The following is a 22457-nucleotide window of genomic DNA, read 5'->3' as shown; positions in this document are numbered from 1 at the left end:
AATGAAGTTTTCTTGGATGCAAGCATTTAATCTTCCATTTCTGTGGAAATCAGACATTAGTGATTTGAAGATATCCTTGAAAATAGACCATTGGGTGATTAGGAACTTCACTGTGAAGCCATCCGGGCCCGGAGCTTTATTGTTGCCAAGTGCCTTTAATGCCTTAAAGATCTCCTCCACTGAAAACTGGGTAACAAGAGCCTCATTCTGAATTGAGGAAACACAAGACCAATTACTGTTAATAGGGATGAATCTGTCCCCCGGAATTCTGGTATAAAGTGACTCAAAAAATTCCAGCACAAGCCTTTCAATGTCGCGGAATGAAGTCGAGACAACCCCATCATCATCTTTTAATTCAGTTATGAGGTTCCTTCTTTTATTCGCATTTAGAAAGCGGTGGAAGAAGCCCGTATTCTCATCACCCAAAGAAAGCCAATTGAGTTTACTCTTCTGAATAAAATTACGCTCTTCATTTTGATAAATACTAAGTAATTCCGCTTGCAAAGCAGCTCTAGAATTCAACTCTTCTTGATTTAATCCAATCAACTCAGCCACAAAATCATATTTTTCTAATTTTGACATCAAGGATTTCTCTGTTTTTTTTTTTACCTTAGCTTGCGCAGCAATATTCCAAGCTTTTACTGCCAATTTAACTGATCTCAACTGCTCATGAAGAATGAAACCAGCCCATCCCTGGAAGTTAGAGTTGCTCACTGTTTCAACAATAATCTGATTAGAATCACTGGACACCAACCAGCTGTTACAAAACCGAAAAGGAGAGGGACCCCAAAGAAAAGAACCAGCCTCCAAGAATAAAGGAAAGTGATCCGAGAAGATGCGTGCTTTTCGAGAAACCCGAGAATTTTCAAAACAAACATCCCACATCTGATTTATGAAGAATGTGTCTAATAATGATCTTCAAGGAGAACTACCGTCTCTAGACCAAGTGAACCTTCCATTTTGCAATGGAATTTCCATGAGAGAAACCATGTCAATAAACTTATTGAATAATGACATTCCTCTAGTACTTCTGCCAAAAGAAAATCTTTCCTGGGCCCAACGAGTGATATTAAAATTCCCACCTATGCACCAGGCCACGGCCGAACAATCAGCTAAGGAAGACAATTCGGGCCAAACCAATTTCCTTTCTTTGCAACCACAAGGGCCATAGACATTTGTGATCCAACAAACCTTTTTGCACAAAGTGAGGCATTTGATTGACAAAGAGAAGCGTCTTTTAATGACCTCTGTTACAGATATTTTACTGCTGTCCCACATGGTAAGAATTCCCCCAGAAGATCCAACAGAAGCCACATAATCCCAGCCAATATCCTTAGAACTCCACAATGATTTTATAAAAGCCGAGTTCAAGGTATCCTTCTTAGATTCTTGAATCATGACTACAATTGTTGATGAATTTTTTAAGTGCTGCACGTTTAGAGGAGTCGTTCAAACCCTTAGTGTTCCAGGAGACAACCTTAATAATGACTGGGAGGAGGAAAAGGCAGTTGCACATCTAATTTAAGCCAGAATGATTCCACAATCGCCGACTATAGACACTAAATCTTTAGGCAAATCCAGGGGAATTTTAATAGGGAGAATATCTTCATCATTGAACAAGACATTCAGATCCATCCCATTAATTTCTGGGACTAATTTAGGGTCAACTTCAGTGTTGGGGACTGCCAATTTAACTGATCTCAACAGTAAGTTGATTAAGTTGGGCAGTAGGAGGGACACGAGACAAGGCATCTGCTGCTTTGTTTTCTAGTCCCGGTTTATACACGACATCAAAATTGTAGCCAAGAAGCTTAGCAATCCACCTCTGATGTTGAGGTTGGATAACCCTTTGTTCCAATAAAAGTTTCAATGATCGTTGATCAGTTTTCACTACAAACCTCCTGCCAAAAGATAAGGTCTACAGCGTTGCACAGCCAAAACTACAGCCATTAATTCCCGTTCATAAACTGGTTTAGCACGATCCCTCATAGCTAATGTCTGGCTAAAATAAGCAATTGGCCGATGATTTTGAATTAAGACAGCACCTACCCCGTATCCAGAAGCATCGGTCTCTATTTCAAATGGTAAGGAAAAATCTGGCAGTGCTAAGATTGGGAGAGTCATCGTAGCCATCTTTAAATTCTCAAAAGCTTCAGCAGCTGCAACAGTCCATTCATATGCTCCTTTCTTCAATAGTTGAGTCAAAGGAGCAGCCACACTTCCATAATTCATTACAAATCTTCGATAATATCCTGTCAACCCAAGAAATCCACGAACTTCACGGACATTAGTGGGCACGGGCCATTCTTTGATAGATCTAATTTTCTCGGGATCAACCTCTACACCCTTGCCCGAAATTATATGGCCAAGATACTCCACTTTCATTTTGGCAAACCCACACTTGTGCTGCATATTAGCATATAATTTATTCTCTCGCAGCACCTCTAACACCCATTCTAAATGTTGAAGATTTTCATCCAAACTTCTGCTGTAAATTAATATATCATCAAAAAAGACTAAGAAAACCTGCGTAGGTAAGGTTTAAAGATACTATTCATCAAAGCTTGAAACGTTGATGGTGCATTGGTGAGCCCAAAAGGCATGACAAGAAACTCATAATGCCCCTCGTGAGTTCTAAAAGCTGTTTTCTTCACATCCTTTTTACACATTCTAATTTGATGATATCCCGCCTTGAGATCAATCTTCGAAAATATATTAGCCCCATTAAGTTCATCAAACAATTCCTCTACTACTGGAATAGGAAACTTGTCTGGAACGGTCACACTATTCAACGCACGGTAATCTACACAAAACCGTCAACTACCATTTTTTTTTCACCAACAAGACCGGGCTCGAATATGGACTAGTACTAGGTTTTTATGCCAAATGCCATCATTTCATCAACCAATCTTTCCATCTCCTCCTTTTGCTGGTATGCATATCTATAAGGCCGAACATTGACTGGATTAGTCCCCTTCTTAAGATGTATATGATGTTCAATGGTACATTGTGGTGGCAACTCTCCAGGCCAATCAAAAACATCTTCATTCTTAGCTAACACGGCTGGAATAGACTCATGAGTGGTAGGCACTTCATCAACCCCATACATCGCTGCAAATGCCATTCCACCTTCCAAAGATCCACACTCAATCAGAAATCCCTGATCAAGTTCTGTCCATGTCTTCATCATGTGCTTCAAACTCACCCTAGCCTTCGTATGACTCGGATCTCCCCTTAATACAACCTTCTTCCCATTTTGTATGAATGTCAAAGTAATTTTTCACCAATCTACTTCGGTTACTCCTAATGTATGTAGCCATTGCATACCAAGAATGACATCCACTCCCCCCCAATTCCAATGGCAGAAAATTATCCACAACCTTCCATTCACCCAATAGCAGTTCCACTTGTTTACAAATTCCCTTCCCTTTTACAGCTGATTCAGACCCCAAAATAACCCCATAATCAGAAGTTTCCTGAATCCTCTTCTTCAACTACTTCTAGTTCTTCCCCATTTGCCCCAACAACTAAAACTCTAAGTTCCTTATGATCTTTCACTTTACACTTATGGCCCACAAAAAATCATTCCTCACAACGAAAACAGAGACCTTTCTCACGTCTAGCCTGAAATTCAGCATCAGGAAGTCGTTTTAGTGGTCCTTCTCGTCGATTAGGTTCACCAGCCACTCCTCGAAGTGTAATCATCCGCATTGGAACAATCCCTTCTGACTTATTATCATTAGAAATCACAGGAATTTGAGGTTTAAAAGAAGCAGAAACCTGGAATTTTCCATCCGCTGCACGTTTGAAACTTGATTCTCCCCTTATCACTTCTCGGTTCTCAATCTTTTGGGCCAACTTCATCATTTGAGCAAGCCCCATAGGTTCCCAACATTCCATGCCTGCCTTAATCCATGGTTTCAAACCATTCATAAATGTTTCTTCTAAGACAGCCTTTTGTAGAAAAGGCAATGGTGCTACTGATTTGTCAAATAAATTCCGATATTCTTCCACTGTAATTTCTTGCTTGATCTTTAAAAATCTTCCCAGAATTGATCCCTCACGACTCGATCGAAATCAAACAATAAGTCTCTTCTTTAAATCGTCCCAATTAACAAACGGTTCACGATCTTCATGAGATTTATACCAATCCAAAGCTGCTCCATCAAAACTAATAATGGACACAGTCATTTTCTCTGACTCACTCAGTTTGTGTATCTGAAAGTATCTCTCAGCCCTAAACAACAACCAAGAATCAGGATCATTTCCCACAAAAACTGGCATTTCAATTTTTTTAAATTTGCTTCGGTCGCCCGCAGAATCTTCACCCTCCAACTTGGTATGTTTTTCCTCAGATTTTCCTCCCATCATCGTCCAATCACTGACATCAACCATGCTGTCAACTTTACTTGATGATCCTTCTAGTACTTCTTCCATCGTTGTCTTCTCTTTGATCATTCCTTCAATATATTTCAACAGTGTTTCTGGTTGCTGTTGTTGCTTCTCAGCCTGTACTCCTAACCTCTCAATACTCTTCGCCAAAGATGACATGTTTTCCTTGATTGTTGGCAGATCATGTAATTCTGCTCGAATGCCGGATATTTCTTGATCTACCATTTCCAACTTTTCCTCAATTCGCTTTTGAGCCATGATATAGAACTTCACAGATTCGATTTCTACGATACCAAAATGATAGAACACCAAATAGTGTGTTCTACTAATTTATTAATCAGCCAAACATTTACAGAAAACAGGTTCTAACACAGTCTTGAAAACAAAGTACTCGACAATTTGGAAGACAAAAAGCCCTAGAAGAGTGAATATCACACTTTGGAGAATGCAAAATGGACTATGAACTGTGCAGAAGTTTTGCAAATGAAACCTCCCTTTCTCAGTTTATCTCCTCATGTTTGTCCCTTGTGTTTGCATGCTTTAGAAGATTTACATCATATTTTCTTCTCCTGCTTACATGCAAAGAAGTGTTGGTTTGGCTTACTTGGCTATCTTCATTTGAATTGGGTTTTCGACTATAGATTTAGGAGAACGTGGTCCAGCTTATTTCATGTCCCATTCTCAAGAAGAAACCAAGATTGATTTGGTTAAATGCAGTAAAGGCCATTTTACCAGAAATTTGGTTTGAACAAAATCAACTAACATTTCAAAATAAAGCTTCCTCTTGGACAACTCGAGTCGAAATGGCTAGAATCAATGCTTCTACTTGATGCTCTCTTTCAAAAGACTTCAAAGATTTCTCCATACAAGATATAAGTCATAATTGGCCGACTTTCATTTTTAATTCTTAGTCCACTACTGTACTCTTATTTTATTTCTTTTGGATTTCTAGTGGTCTTAAATCTATGTTGTATAGTTATTGGGCAGTTTGTATGATCTATTCTAAACCTTGTCGTTCTTTTGGTTTAAGTCTCGATATGGTGAGAATGCTAAGTGGGTGTCAACCTAGATGAGATGTCCAAGTGCACTAGCTGATCCTAGGGCTTCTTTGTATTATCTTTTGTCTTGTCTACTCATTTTCAGCTTAATGAAGAGGCTTCTTTGTATTTCTTCATGGCTTGTATTCATGGTAATTAGTTTCGTAATGAATCTTTCATGTTCTGGTAAACATTGCAGAAACACATAATTTCAGCAATCTGTCAAAGAGTTGAAGGAGAAGACAGAAGAACTTAAAGGTCACATGAAGACCTAAAAGTTAGGTAATTTTTTGAAAACTTTTTTCTTAGTCTTGCTTAGTTTTAGTGGTATTTGTTAACAGGCTGAGACATACTCTTGTATGCCAAGGCTGGGTGGCCAATTCAATGGATGGCCTGAGACGGTGAAATGACGAGTGTAGAACAAAGTAGACAATCGAGCAGATTTACAAGTAGGGGGATGGTGTTTGGTCTTACTCTAAAGCTACTGCTAGAAAGGTGATTCTCCCTTTATTTACACATGTTATCTATATTTAATTACTGTTTTTATGTGATGGTGAATAAATATTTAAGTCGTTTCAAGTTTGTACATCATGCTTGAGTTAATACATTTCCCAACTCGCACTAATTTTAAAGTTGAGACTAAGTTTGTTGCACTTACACACTTGGTTGCCATTTTGGATTTTGGAGTGCTTTTTCTACATTTTTTGAACTTTTTGGTAGATTATGAGTTATGAAGTAACACTAAAGCATTATTAGGTCGTTTTTAAAGTTCGAGTGATACTTAAACATTTTTTGAACACCTTTTAGGTTGTTACAAACTAAGTTAGTTTTACATACAGCCATGGTTTCCATTTTGAGTCTTAAAAGATTTTTTTTCACACTTTTTGAAATTTTTGGTAAGTTATGAGTTATAAACTTACACTTAAGCGTTGTTAGGTTGTTTGAAAACTTATACATGTTTTGAATACTTGTTAGGTTTGTATAGAACTAAGTTCGTTGCACTTACACAATTGACATTTTGGGTTTTGGAGTGTCTTTTTAAAAAATTTTGAACTTTTTGCTAGGTTATGACTTATGAACTTGTATTGAATATTTGTTAGGTCCTTTTGAAAGTTCAAGTGATACTTAGACACATTTTGAACTCGTTTTAGGTTGGTTTGAAACTAAGTTTTACACACGTTTGATTGACATGTTGGGTCTTGAAGTACTTTTTTCGTACTTTTTGAAATTTTGGTAGGTTGTGAGTTACAAACTTACACTTAAGCATTGCTGGGTCGTTTTGAAAATTCAAGTGATACTTACACACGTTTTGAATACATTTTAGGTTAGATTGAGTTTGTTGCACTTGGTTGTCATTTTTGGTCTTGAAATGCTTTTTTCAACCTTTTTGGTAGATTATGAGTTACGAACTTACACTTAGGATTTGCTAGGTCGTTTTGAAAACTTAAGTAATACCTAGACACGTTTTGAGCACGTTTTAGGTTGGTTTGAACTAAGTTTGTTGCACTTACACACTTGGTTGCCATTTTGGGTCTTGTAGTGCTTTTTTCACTCTATTTGAACTTTTTTCGTAGGTTATGAGTTACGAACCTACACGTAAGCTTTTTTAGGTCGTTTTGAAAGTTCAAGTGATACTTAGACACGTTTTGAACTCGTTTTAGGTTGGTTTGACACTAAGTTTTAAACACATTTGATTGACATGTTGGGTCTTGAAGTACTTTTTTCACACTTTTTGAAATTTTGGTAGGTTGTGAGTTACAAACTTACACTTAAGCATTGCTGGGTCGTTTTGAAAATTCAAGTGATACGTACACACGTTTTGAATACATTTTAGGTTAGATTGAGTTTGTTGCACTTGGTTGTCATTTTTGGTCTTGAAATGCTTTTTTCAACCTTTTTGGTAGATTATGAGTTACAAACCTACATTTAGGATTTGCTAGGTCGTTTTGAAAACTCAAGTAATACCTAGACACGTTTTGAGCACGTTTTAGGTTGGTTTGAACTAAGTTTGTTGCACTTACACACTTGGTTACCATTTTGGGTCTTGTAGTGCTTTTTTCACTCTATTTGAACTTTTTTCGTAGGTTATGAGTTACGAACCTACACGTAAGCTGTTTTAGGTCGTTTTGAAAGTTCAAGTGATACTTAGACACATTTTGTTCAAGTGATACTGTTTTAGGTCGTTTTCAAGTGAACTTTTTTCTTCTTGTATTGACTGTTTTACTATTTCTTCATGCTTTGTATTCATGGTATTTATGTTCGTAATGAATCTTTCATGTTCTGGTAAACATTGCAGAAACACATAATTTCAGCAATCTGTCAAAGAGTTGAAGGAGAAGACAGAAGAACTTAAAAGTCACATGAAGACCTAAAAGTTAGGTAATTTTTTGAAAACTTTTTTCTTTGTCTTGCTTAGTTTTAGTGGTATTTGTTAACAGGCTGAGACATACTCTTGTATGCCAAGGCTGGGTGGCCAATTCAATGGATGGCCTGAGACGGTGAAATGACGAGTGTAGAACAAAGTAGACAATCGAGCAGATTTACAAGTAGGAGGATGTTGTTTGGTCTTACTCTAAAGCTACTGCTAGAAAGGTGATTCTCCCTTTATTTACACATGTTATCTATATTTAATTACTGTTTTTATGTGATGGTGAATAAATATTTAAGTCGTTTCAAGTTTGTACATCATGCTTGAGTTAATACATTTCCCAACTCGCACTAATTTTAAAGTTGGGACTAAGCTTGTTGCACTTACACACTTGGTTGCCATTTTGGATTTTGGAGTGCTTTTTCTACATTTTTTGAACTTTTTGGTAGGTTATGAGTTATGAAGTAACACTAAAGCATTATTAGGTCATTTTTAAAGTTCGAGTGATACTTAAAACATTTTTTGAACACCTTTTAGGTTGTTACAAACTAAGTTAGTTTTGCATACAGCCATGGTTGCCATTTTGAGTCTTGAAAGATTTTTTTTCACACTTTTTGAAATTTTTGGTAAGTTATGAGTTATAAACTTGCACTTAAGCGTTGTTAGGGTGTTCGAAAACTTATACGTGTTTTGAATACTTGTTAGGTTTGTATAGAACTAAGTTCGTTGCACTTACACACTTGACATTTTGGGTTTTGGAGTGTCTTTTTCAAAAATTTTGAACTTTTTTCTAGGTTATGACTTATGAACTTGTATTGAATATTTGTTAGGTCGTTTTGAAAGTTCAAGTGAAACTTAGACACGTTTTGAACTCGTTTTAGGTTGGTTTGAAACTAAGTTTTACACACATTTGATTGACATGTTGGGTCTTGAAGTACTTTTTTCATACTTTTTGAAATTTTGGTAGGTTGTGAGTTACAAACTTACACTTAAGCATTGCTTGGTCGTTTTGAAAATTCAAGTGATACTTACACACGTTTTGAATACATTTTAGGTTAGATTGAGTTTGTTGCACTTGGTTGTCATTTTTGGTCTTGAAATGCTTTTTTCAACCTTTTTGGTAGATTATGAGTTACTAACTTACACTTAGGATTTGCTAGATCGTTTTGAAAACTCAAGTAATACCTAGACACGTTTTGAGCATGTTTTAGGTTGGTTTGAACTAAGTTTGTTGCACTTACACACTTGGTTGCCATTTTGGGTCTTGTAGTGCTTTTTTCACTCTATTTGAACTTTTTTCGTAGGTTATGAGTTACGAACCTACACGTAAGCTTTTTTAGGTCGTTTTGAAAGTTCAAGTGATACTTAGACACGTTTTGAACTCGTTTTAGGTTGGTTTGACACTAAGTTTTAAACACATTTGATTGACATGTTGGGTCTTGAAGTACTTTTTTCACACTTTTTGAAATTTTGGTAGGTTGTGAGTTACAAACTTACACTTAAGCATTGCTGGGTCGTTTTGAAAATTCAAGTGATACTTACACACGTTTTGAATACATTTTAGGTTAGATTGAGTTTGTTGCACTTACACACATGGTTGTCATTTTTGGTCTTGAAATGCTTTTTTCAACCTTTTCGGTAGATTATGAGTTACGAACTTACCCTTAGGATTTGCTAGGTCGTTTTGAAAACTCAAGTAATACCTAGACACGTTTTGAGCACGTTTTAGGTTGGTTTGAACTAAGTTTGTTGCACTTACACACTTGGTTGCCATTTTGGGTCTTGTAGTGCTTTTTTCACAATATTTGAACTTTTTTCGTAGGTTATGAGTTACGAACCTGCACGTAAGCTGTTTTAGGTCGTTTTGAAAGTTGCAGTGAAAGTTAGACACGTTTTGAGCACGTTTTAGGTCGTTTTGAGCATGTTTTAGGTCGTTTTGAGTAAATGGTATGTATGTTGTGATTGTTTGATTGCATGTATAATACCTTATTGAGATGTGTATGCTTGATTGAGAAGCTGATAGAACACCAAGTAATGGTTCTTATTTGTTCATTAAGCAACCAAACTATTACAGAATACAATACTCAAACCAGTCTTGAAAACACCGAACAAACAAGTACTATTACAGACAATAACCAAGTATAAAATAAAACATTCAAACATCAAAAGTAGTTTAGGATAATGGAAAACACTTTCTAAGATTAAAGTAACTGAACAACTTCTGTAATTCTGCTCTCCAGAAAATACAGCCCCTCCACTTCCAGAAACTGATTAACCAACCCCCATCTTTCCTTCCATCTCTCCCTTTTAACCTCCCCCTGTAACTAACTGTGGAGGCCCTCAATAAAATCCATACTAATATCTTCCCACACACGGTCCGGAATGGGTAATGCTTGAAGGAAACCAGCCGGAGTTAAAGACAAGTATTTGGCTTGCTGACACACGGAACATTCAGCAACATAGGTGCGGATATGGGCTTTCATACCTCGCCAATAGACCTCCCTTGCTAGCCTTTGATATGTTTTCAATGCACCATGATGTCCCCCTATCGGGCTGTTATGGAACTCAGCTAATAATAAAGTAATATTAGGTGAATCCTCCTCCTTGTAGCAAATATCCATCTGGAGCTGGCTGTCCATTTATCAAGGATAATCGAATATTGTTAAGAGATTCATTTCCAGCCACTTGATCGATGAAAACCGAAGGGTTTAGCCCGCCCACAATACTTACGAGGCCCAATTCAAATACCGGTGGTAATCTCTATAAGGCATCGGCCGCTTTGTTTTCCAATCCTTTCTTGTACTCAATCACAAAATCATACCCCAATAGTTTAGCGATCCATCTCTGATATTCTCCCCCGATAGCCCGTTGTTCAAGAAGAAACTTGGAATTTGTTATATCTTCAACTATTCTCATTAGGATGTATTTGTGAGTAATAGTGGGAGTAGTAATTTTAGAAAAAAGATTTTAAGTAAAGTTGATTTCTGAAAAATGATTTTCAAATGTTTAAAATTAATTTTGTTCCAAAAATGATTTTAGAATTACCGAATTATATTTATGTATCATATAAAATCAATATTTCAGGAATATTTGATCGGTATGGAGGTGGCAAATATATAAATTGTATATTTAAAGTAGAGAAAGAAAATTAAAGATTGAAGAGAACATAGTCTCTTTCAAAATAATAATAATAATACAAGGACCAATAAATAATATTGAAAAATATTTTTTAAAAAAAAATTATTAAATTATTATAAATATTATACTCGTAAGTATGGTCAGTGTCCATAGCCACATGTCCACCCTTAACTATGTAATTCACCTCATGCTTGTCAAATTACCTATAAATAGTTGGATTTTGTCAATTTTAATGGACACCGAGGAATTCCAATAACGTGTGGAGAAAGTGTGAAATTTTGAGATTTTTCATCTTTATCTTTGTTATTTTCTTGTTGAATATTGTATTTCTGAGATAGGTGTTCCAATTAGTTTTTACAACAAAATCAATATCACATTTTTTTTAGAGATATCCACACATGAGTAGCATAACATAAAATTATAAAATTATGTTTCCAAATATAACAACTTAAATAAAAACAAAAAAAGATGATAATTAAATTTATGTTATGTTTGTAAGGGAATAAAGTACTAGCATTTTGTTTTAAATTATAAAATTACTAAAATAATTATTTACAATTACACCAAAATATTATATTTTTTCTTTATTAGTGATAGACTATGACAGAGTTAGCGATCGTGTCACAGAAAGTAGTCTATTGTTCGTCGACTGTTATATTTTGATATATTTGTAAAAAAGTTGTTCATTTTGTCATATTTGAAAACAACTCTTTTAGGAGAAAAATTAATGAAATAAAACATTGGAGCATTTTCAAAGGTTCAAAATGTAGGAAAGTTTTCAAACACAAATATTAAAAAATAATTATTTTTTTTTAATGAGAAATTGTTTATATAACTATATTTAAAATGTTAATTTTTATAAATGGAACAAAATACCAAAATATTTACGGTCCGTGTAACAAAAACAAAAAGTTCATAAAGTCGGTGAAATATTTTCATAAATTTCAAGTTTGTCTTTGATATTACGGACAATTTGTCATTTTTCTTTCTTATTCTTTGCAATATCCATATTTTCCTTTAGATTTCTTCGACTCTTTTTCCAAATTTTCTTCTACTTTATTCATATTCTTTTCTTCTATTTTTTTCATCTTCTCTTTCTTCTAGATCCTCTTCCAAAACATCAAAGTCGTATGAATATCATTTTTATATGATCTAAACAATCTCTTACCTAGTCAACAAAATCGTATTTAGCATGGTCAACACAATCGTTTAGGTTTTAAATCATTTTTCCATCGATTAAAAAAAACTATAAAATCATGTGGATATGATCTAAATGATTGTTTACATAGTCAACACGATCATAAAGTGTGGTCAACACATTCGTTTAGATTTGAAGCATTTTTATGTTCGTTAGAAAAAACTATACGATTGTATATCATTTTCTACGTGATTGCATATCATGATCGTAGAAGAAAAATTACACGCGAGTATGTGACTGACCAATTAATCACGTGTTTGACTGGGATATTTTTTGTATTTTCTATTGTGGGCTTGCAAGCTTTTTTCGTTTTCAAAATTGTCCAATACAGTGTAATATTTTGCTAGTTTATTAGATTTTTTTGAAAAGAAAACCTATTTAAAATTTCATATGTGGATGGTAATTGAAAAAAAAAAAAAAGTTAAGAATTCACTAAATTAGACTTTTATCTATGATTGTTACTTGAAAATTAGAAAATGACGAGGTCAATTATATAATTTACTCTAAACCCTATAAAATCCTACAAAAACCGATTATTTTGGCAAGAAAAATTTTCAAATAAAAACATGATTTGAAATCATTTCAAATTTTAAAATCCTTCTCTTTTATGTGATAACAAACAACGAAATTTATTTGAAATCTGTTATAAAATAAAATCACTCAGAATTCCGAGGCTTCAAACAAAGCTTTAACGAGATGTTGACTGTGCATAGTTAAGTTAGGTTGGTAATTATTATTTGGAAAGTTAGAATGTCTGTGTTTGGATCTTTGGAGTAGTGAGTTGAGCTAAGTTAAAAGTTTGTGTAAAGTTATGTTGACGTATATGTGGTGCGTTTTTTCTAAAACATAATTGAGTTTGTATTGAGTTTTTTTTTTTTTTTTCCTCCAAATGTACACTACTTTTTCTATAAAAAAAAATTACTAAAAAATGCTTTTTTTTCTTCTATTCCTTCAAATCTAACAAAACTTCTACCAAGTAAACATATATCATACTTTGACACCTTATATTTTCAATAAAATGAACATTTTTCTCTACTCCCTAACCTTCAATTTTGAACTCTCACTTAATTTTAACTCCATCATAAATGTTAGCTAAAAAGAGAACAATTCCTATCTTGTTTCGTTGTTTGTCCACTAGTTGGAGGAAATGTGCAAACGTCTATTTACGTGTTCACAAAAAATAGAGTTATCACTAACGGTCTCATTATAGGTGGCCTTCATCGAAGTTGGTCTCTTGATTATATGTTAGTGTTGGTTGCCAGAGATGGTTGTCATTGAAGTTGATCATCCAAAGTGATATTCATCGAAGTTTGTGGTTAGAGGTGGTTATTGGAGCCTAGAGTTGGTCACCTAAAGGTGGCTGCTCAAAATATGTCAATGGAGTTGCTTGTGCAAAGGTAGTCATTAGAGTTAGTGACTAGGATTTTGGTCGGAGGTGGTTAGCGGAGCCCCAAGTTGGTTGATGAAATTGGCGACACGAAGGTAGAAGTCGAAGTATGTCACTGAAATTGCTTGTGTGAAGGTGATCATCAAAGTTGGTCATATAAGCTCAAAGTTGTCGGAGTATGTCACCAAAGTGTGGTAGTGGTAATTGTTAATGGAGGCCAATGGGGGAAACCATTTAAAACATTGAATGGACGAAGAATTGGAGAGAGTTGGAGTAAGTTGGTAAAATAACCAACTCAATTCCATCAACAAAATTAGCAAATTTAATTTTGTAAATATTTTATCAATTGCTATTTTTAAAGGCATCGAAAGCAAAATAATTGATTTTGAATAATATAAATTATTTTAAATGATATAACACTATAAATATTGTCAAATGAATAGAAGTATTAAATGAAAATGTTCCTAAATTTGTAAAAGTTTTGAAATCCAACCTCTCACAATTTTATTGTTGTCTTATGATAAATAACCTTATAAAATATTTATTCTAAATGCAAATATAGCTATAAAGTTTTACACCCTTATTTGAAATTTTTGCATATATCACCTCAAATAAAAATATCTCATACTTTTTTAAAACCAATTAAAATATCTAAAATTATCACTTTTAACTTTAAATGCTTTTTTTTTTTTTTTTCAAGTATAGAGCATCAAGTGGTAAACATATATATAACATAAATAAAACGTAGAACATCAAGTATTGAAGAGTGAGCATTAAAGCATCGAGTGAGTATCTAGTATCTAGTATCTAAAATATAACATAGAGAATATAATATAAAGCATAGAACATCAAGTATCGAGCATTAAGTACAATAGATCGTGCATCAATTAGCGTTTTTCAATTATAAGTGTACTGCAAATTTATAAGGATGAATTAGTAAATTCACAAGATGCTAGTGCAAGCAGAAGTTCATTTTTGAGTCACTTCTAAAACTCTAGTCATTTTTTATTAGATAGGCATTCAAATGATGTTACATCCATATGAATCACTCCTCATATTCGTCTTCCATGAATTATTTTATAAAAAAAAGAAAAAAAAAGCATTAAGCATTAACAACTACTCTAAATTGAAATGTTGATACTTCTATTTCTATTAAAAGCAATGATTGCAACACTAATAAAAATGGGTTTATGAGAGCTTAAAGAAGAAGTGTGTTAGATGATTATAGATAAAAGGTAAGATTAAAGTTGGATAGTTCAAAAATGAAATGGACAAAAAGTTAGGAGTGGAGGAGATATTATATATTTGTTGTACCAACATATTATTTGTCCTTTTGGCTCCCCATTCTAATAGCAATGATGCCAAAGCTATACTTTCAAACTTGAGCTATACTTTCAAACTTGAGCTATACTTTCAAACTTGTACTAAAGTCAATTTGTATGGACTTGTGCATTCATGACTTCATCAATCACAACAATTACTTCCCTTTTCTTTTCTTTTTCTTTTGTGTAATAGAGATGTTTATAGGTGAGGATAGTGATTTCTTATCCTTTATCTCTCTTTTGTTAAATTATAAGTTTAACCAAAACCATTACATCCCATATCTATATATGATTATAAATATCATCTTTCACCTTTATATGAAATAGGTTTTTTAACTTTTCAACAATGTCTAACATAGCATTGACACAATATTGAACATTGTTTTCAAAGTTAACATATAATTGAACTTTGTGTTTTATATGTCAATATTAAGTAACTCTCTCTTTCTCTAAATTTAGCCGCATTTTTAATTCAATTATTTATTTATTTACATTGTTATTATTTCTACCTTTCTTTTATGAATTTTGTTAGTGTTGTAAATTTAATTGCATTTATTGTCAAATAGTGATGAGAATGGTAACAGTAACAAGAAGCAATGGTAATTTAATCTTCATATATTGAATTGGATGAGCTTTGTGAGATGATGATGAGAAAGGCACATCAATAAAGGCTGCCTTTTTCTTTGTGTATTGCCCATCACATACTTCCCATAATTGGTCCCCTCAACCTCAACCTCAACCTCAACCTCCCAACTTCCCAACTTCCCTTTTTTTTTCTCTCTCTTTTTTCTAACAACTTGTACAAATCCTTTTTCTCTACCTTTTATCATTTCAATTCTTTTACCTTTTTCTTTTTTCCCTTTTCCCAAAACAAATTCTATTTCCCTTTCTCTAAACCTTGCTTGGTTTAGGGTAACATGAAGCACTAATATAATATATCAATATAAATAAGAAGAGGGAGATGAAAGACGAAAGGGTATTGACGTCGAGTCAAGAACAAATAGAGAAGAGTTTAGTTGTACATTGAAGTAGAAAAGGGGAAGAGAAGAGGAGGGTGATTGAGGTATTCACACATTTTTAAAATTTACGAGTATTTTTACAAGGAATTGCTAAAACTTGGTGTCGTTTTAAAATTTGAACACTATTTTTAGGACTTTTGAAAATTGACAAGGCATCAGAAAATTCTTCTATTACAATCAAACAAATAAAAGGTTTTGTATTCAAACCTTCACCAAAAAAACTTTCTTTTCTTTGTTACATTGTTGTTTATTTTTCACGGTGTTCGCCTTGGGATCTATTGTACTATCCAAAATACACACTTTTCTGCCTTTCTATTATTGTCTTTAGTCCCAAGCCGATCCACAAGTTTCTCAAGTTTTATCTCTTTGCGTTTATGTTTGAGATAATTTTTCAAATCTCTCCATGAGAGTGACAATTTTTCAATTATTGTTGATACCTAAAAAGATTCACTTAAGGTCATATTCTCAGCATGGATTTACTTGGATTTCCTCGACCTGACTAGTTACAGTTCTTGAATCCACCAGTAATCCATAATTTTTTCCACCATTAATTTCTTTGAATCAACATAAATTTTCAATTATTTTGGCACGCATTACCCTCTACCAACAGAAGTTTCGGGTCCCAAATTGGCTAACTTTTCTGACGAAGATATGTCTATTTATTTTGGAGAATATGAGGCGCTAGAACTTATCCACAATGGTTCAAGAATTCAATGGCCTGCAAACCTTCAAAACCGATAAGCATGAACGCATGGTTGATATTAATGACTCATCATTCCTTCAGTCTTCCTATCTTGTAAGTATGCGCTGATGCTACTTATTATCTCGCTGTGGAAATGTTTGAATTGTGCAATCATAGAGTCCATATCAGTTTCAAGAGTAGTTTGGCTTTTACCAAGATATACCTAATGATATAGAGGAAATGTCACTTGTGATTACACCAAATAACACATTATATCGGTGGAGATATGCACGAGGTGCAAATCTTTATTTGGGTTGTTCTTGCTTGCCCATACGTTAGAGTCTTGCAAGCATGTGACAACACGATTTAGAAATTGGTGGACAACAAAGCACAAGACATATTTTAAGGATAATAGACACCATTTGGTGAGCACCCAAACTACTCAAGAATTGAGGGAGTAACCTAGGTGGTAAACATATTCATTTGGTTAAAGCAATGGCTCCTACCCTCCAAAAGGAGGCCAAGGAGCTTAGAGATGAAAGTGATGGTAGCAGAAGTGATCGTCATTGCAAGAGACCTTCGAAGAAAGCAAAGGCATTAGGTGATGATTTCTATGGAAAGGGTTTGAGTGCTCTGAAAATTCCTAAAGTTTCGACACTACTAGTTCACATATTTTTCTTTTCTTGTATTATTATTATTATTATTATTATTATTATTATTATTATTATTATTATTATTATTATTATTATTATTATTATTATTATTATTATTATTATTATTATTATTATTATTATTATTATTATTATTATTATTATTATTATTATTATTATTATTATTATTATTATTATTATTATTATTATTATTATTATTATTATTATTATTATTATTATTATTATTATTATTATTTATTATTATTATTATTATTATTATTATTATTATTATTATTATTATTATTATTATTATTATTATTATTATTATTATTTATTATTATTATTATTATTATTATTATTATTATTATTATTATTATTATTATTATTATTATTATTATTATTATTATTATATTATTATTATTATTTATTATTATTATTATTATTATTATTATTATTATTATTATATATTATTATTATATATATTATTATTATTATTATTATTATATATTATTATTATTATTATTATTATTATTATTATTATTATTATTAATTATTATTATTATTATTATTATTATTATTATTATTATTATTATTATTATTATTATTATTATTATTATTATTATTATTATTATTATTATTATTATTATTATTATTATTATTATTATTATTATTATTATTATTATTATTATTTTATTATTATTATTATTATTATTATTATTATTATTATTATTATTATTATTATTATTATTATTATTATTATTATTATTATTATTATTATTATTATTATTATTATTATTATTATTATTATTATTATTATTATTTATTATTATTATTATTATTATTATTATTATTATTATTATTATTATTATTATTATTATTATTATTATTATTATTATTATTATTATTATTATTATTATTATTATTATTATTAATTATTATTATTATTATTATTATTATTATTATTATTATTATTTATTATTATTATTATTATTATTATTATTATATTATTATTATTATTATTATTATTATTTTATTATTATTATTATTATTATTATTATTATTATTATTATTATTATTATTATTATTATTATTATTATTATTATTATTATTATTATTATTATTATTATTATTATTATTATTATTATTATTATTATTATTATTATTATTATTATTATTATTATTATTATTATTTATTATTATTATTATTATTATTATTATTATTATTATTATTATTATATTATTATTATTATTATTATTATTATTATTATTATTATTATTATTATTATTATTATTATTATTATTATTATTATTATTATTATTATTATTATTATTATTTTTATTATTATTATATATTATTATTATTATTATTATTATTATTATTATTATTATTATTATTATTATTATTATTATTATTATTATTATTATTATTATTATTATTATTATTATTATTATTATTATTATTATTATTATTATTATTATTATTATTATTATTATTATTATTTATATTATTTATTATTATTATTATTATTATTATTATTATTATTATTTATTATTATTTATTATTATTATTATTATTTATTATTATTATTATTATTATTATTATTATTATATATTATTATTATTATTATTATTATTATTATTATTATTATTATTATTATTATTATTATTATTATTATTACTTATTTCTATAGTCACCTTTAGATGATCATCTTCAAGAGCTTGAGCAATGCAACGATGAATCTTTGACACGGCCTCATGTTGTGGATTTGGCCATTAAAGAAGTTGGTACCTAAAAACTACTAGTTGCTGAACAAGCTGAACAATCATGTGCTCTCCTCGAGGAGAATCGACGTGGTAAGATGAAAGTGAATGAAAAAAATGTTAAAAATTTGAATCCTCCATCTAAAGGAAATGTCTGCCCCAAAGAAACTTCAGAGAATGTCATATCCACACATGCTCTTCTTCCAGATTTCTAAGTTGTCTTTAAACACTTCCAAGAAGCAGATGGTAGGACACCCTGTGAGATAGTTTCAAACATACTTCAGAAAATGGCTTTATGCATGTGAGAGGACATTCAAGACAAGATCATGTGCACTCTTTTTAAATATATCTCAAGATTTAGACAAAATATAACGACGATACTTTCAAGAATTGCGAAGATCTATGCAGACAACCTAACTCCTTGTTGAAGAATATTTAAACAACTATTTTAAGAGGGTAGACAATTTCAATGTTGCACAATCTTCGTATTTTGCGTAGTTGTCGTCGACAGACAAAGCTCATCAATTAGACAAGAAGCCTTAACTTTGATAAACCAATTACGAAAAGATGCCAAAGTTATTCAAGAGAGGGTTGCACAATTGGCTTTGGAAAAGATGGAACTAGAAAGCAGCTGACTTCAAAGTATAAATACTGAGTCTAAACAGCTATCTATCTTATCTTGTGAGAAGAACGAAGACATAGACAAGAAAGAACTAGAAGTTGCAAAGATCCAGAATGAAGTCAACACTCCGGCTATCAAAGAAGAAGTCATCGAGGCTCTAGCTACAGTTCATAAGAGTATGGAGGCTACACACGAGGAATTTAAGAGCTTCATGTGGAAGATTTGGCTTTGCTCCCCTTCCCTTTTTTTTATTCGTTTTCTTTTTTTAATTTCAGTAAATACAAAACTTTGCTTTAATGATAATGAAAATTTCTTATTTCATGTTGCTTACGTACCATTTACTATGAGATTAAGTCATAATGTCGCTTACTAAACTTTTTTCTTGCACATATAACTGAACTTAAAGTTAACATTAAGCTGCCTACGTACCATTTTTATAACATTGAGATCAAATAGTTTGATTGGGTTTTTTTTTTTTATCACTCACCTTTTAAGCTCGTGTGGGTTTGGAGATTATGCAGTTTAAGCTCTTGCGATAAAGAGCTTTTTACATAATGACGTTACACATAAAATGTCTTGAGAATCCTATCATTGATTGGGGCAACTTTTAATCTATCTCGATCAACAATCTTGTATACTTCATTTGTGTAAACTTCTTTGACAATGTAGGGTCTATTTCATTTCATTTAGGTGTGAACTTATTCCCTATATACCTTATCGTGATTATCGATCTTCTTAATAGCAAGGGATTCCTTGATGACAATCCCAACTTTAGGAAACTCCATCAATTGCTTAAGAATGCTCTACGCAATGACAGAACCTTGATTCTGCTCCTGGATGATTTCCCTTGAACACTGTGGGTACAGGTCCTAGTCCTGTGTAACCGTCGCTTGCAATAGAAGATGTGCAAGTGTCGCTTATAGAAGATTTGGATTAAAGCTTTCTTTATTGTCATTGGTTTGCTTGTAGATTTAGATGATGAGAGAGAGATAAGAGGTAGAGATATCCCATCGAACGTGTCAATTTGACCAAACAATATTTCTAATATTTGATCCTTTAATTTTCTCGTCGATTGAATGTCTATATGTTTGATTTGAGGAAGCTACATCACATAATGTTTTTCTTCAATCTTGGAGGGTGGTCGAGGAGAGTCTTCTTGTTCTTAGGAGAATTCTCTTTCAACTCGAGAGTCTTCTTGTTCTTGGGAGAATTCTCTTTAAACCCTATGGAGTAAAAATTTCTATCTCCACAAATGAGGAGGACTCTCTCTATTTATAGTCCTCTTATGGGCTTGGACTTTGTTGATCCATGGATCAGACTCATGGATCCAATCACATATATTTTTGTCATATTTAGCTCTCCAACTAAGTTAACCTTATTACATAAATTTTTGTCATATTTTAGCTCTTAGGCTAAAATTGTACAAATAAATAATAATTTAATTGAACCTAAAATAGTTAACTTTAACTTGAACCAACGAATGAAAATGCGTGGCATCATCCTTATGTCAAACACATGTCAACTTTTAATTAGTCCTAAATTCAATTAATTGTACTTGGTCCAAAAATTCTTAAACCAAATATCATATCCAACATCATATTTGAAAAGGCAACAAAATTCAATTATTTGTACTTGGTCCAAAAATTCTTAAACCAAATATCATATCCAACATCATATTTGAAAAGGCAACAAAATCTAAAATTACACACCTGTTTGTAGCTCACTTTTCAAAACCCTATACTCAAAAGATAAATATGATTGAATAATTGATAATTTTCTATCCAGGAAGAATAAATTAGTAACAAATAACAATTAAATGGTAATTCTATACCAAGGACATTGAACTTAACAAAACTATTTGCAAATAAATGTCTATAATCTAAGGTGTGAAACCATTGTTATCTTAGACAAGATGGGGGTTTCATATGCTACAAAAAGAGGGATACCACCATATGGGCGAGCCATGGCTGAAGAAGTTTAACCCAGTTCTGACCACCATGCCAGAGAGATCTCCTCCAAGTTGTTGCCTAAGACTTCAAACTCTGTATCCCGATTCCATGCTGCGAAAGAACTCCGTTTTCTCTACTGCTAATCCTATCTGACTATTCGACTATTCCTGCAACAGCAACAAACATCAAGACTGATCTTGTCCGCGGAAGTTTGTTAGAGGGATTTTTCTTAATGATTGTTGGAAGAACAAAGAGATTGTGAGGAGATTTAAGGGTCATGACACAAATATTAAATCAAAAATGAAGAAATGGCCAACTGAATTTTAAAGAAAGTTTCACCTCCCTGTTTGCAGTTTTCTTGCTTATTTACGGAAATGTTGTAGAAAGAGTACACGATGAAATAATTCACTTTGTATTTTTCTTTACAAAGTAACCAATGACTTAAAACAAACACATTCCACAACGAATCACCAACATAAAATAATATGCAATAGAAAAGAAAGACCCAACTAATGTGAAACTAGAAGACACACATGTCCTCTATTAAGGTAGAGTCAAGGTAATGTAGAAAAATTGATTGCCGAACAACCAATTTTTCTTAAATCACCTCAAAATTACCTTATAAACTATACAATTACTTTTTTCTGATATTCCAAACCACTTGCCAACTGAAATTTGCTTTTGACAGTATACAGTGCATTTCCTAAAATTGAATGCTCAATCAAGAAATTGAAAATGAAATTGGAAGTAGAAAAAAAATGGAAGGAAGAAAAATACCCAAAAAGTTCTTTGTATCATTATGAACTGAACGAACAAGCCCCAAAAATGATGGGCAGTGGGATTCCCACTCAGATAAACTGCCTCCATGCTCACCAAAACATTCCTAACAAAGGATTCAGCTCCCTATCAACGATTATCACAACCCATATCTT

Source organism: Cucumis sativus, unplaced genomic scaffold, assembly GCF_000004075.3.
Source record: "Cucumis sativus cultivar 9930 unplaced genomic scaffold, Cucumber_9930_V3 scaffold125, whole genome shotgun sequence".
Classification (NCBI taxonomy): Eukaryota; Viridiplantae; Streptophyta; class Magnoliopsida; order Cucurbitales; family Cucurbitaceae; genus Cucumis; species Cucumis sativus.
This window is presented reverse-complemented; position numbering follows the sequence as displayed.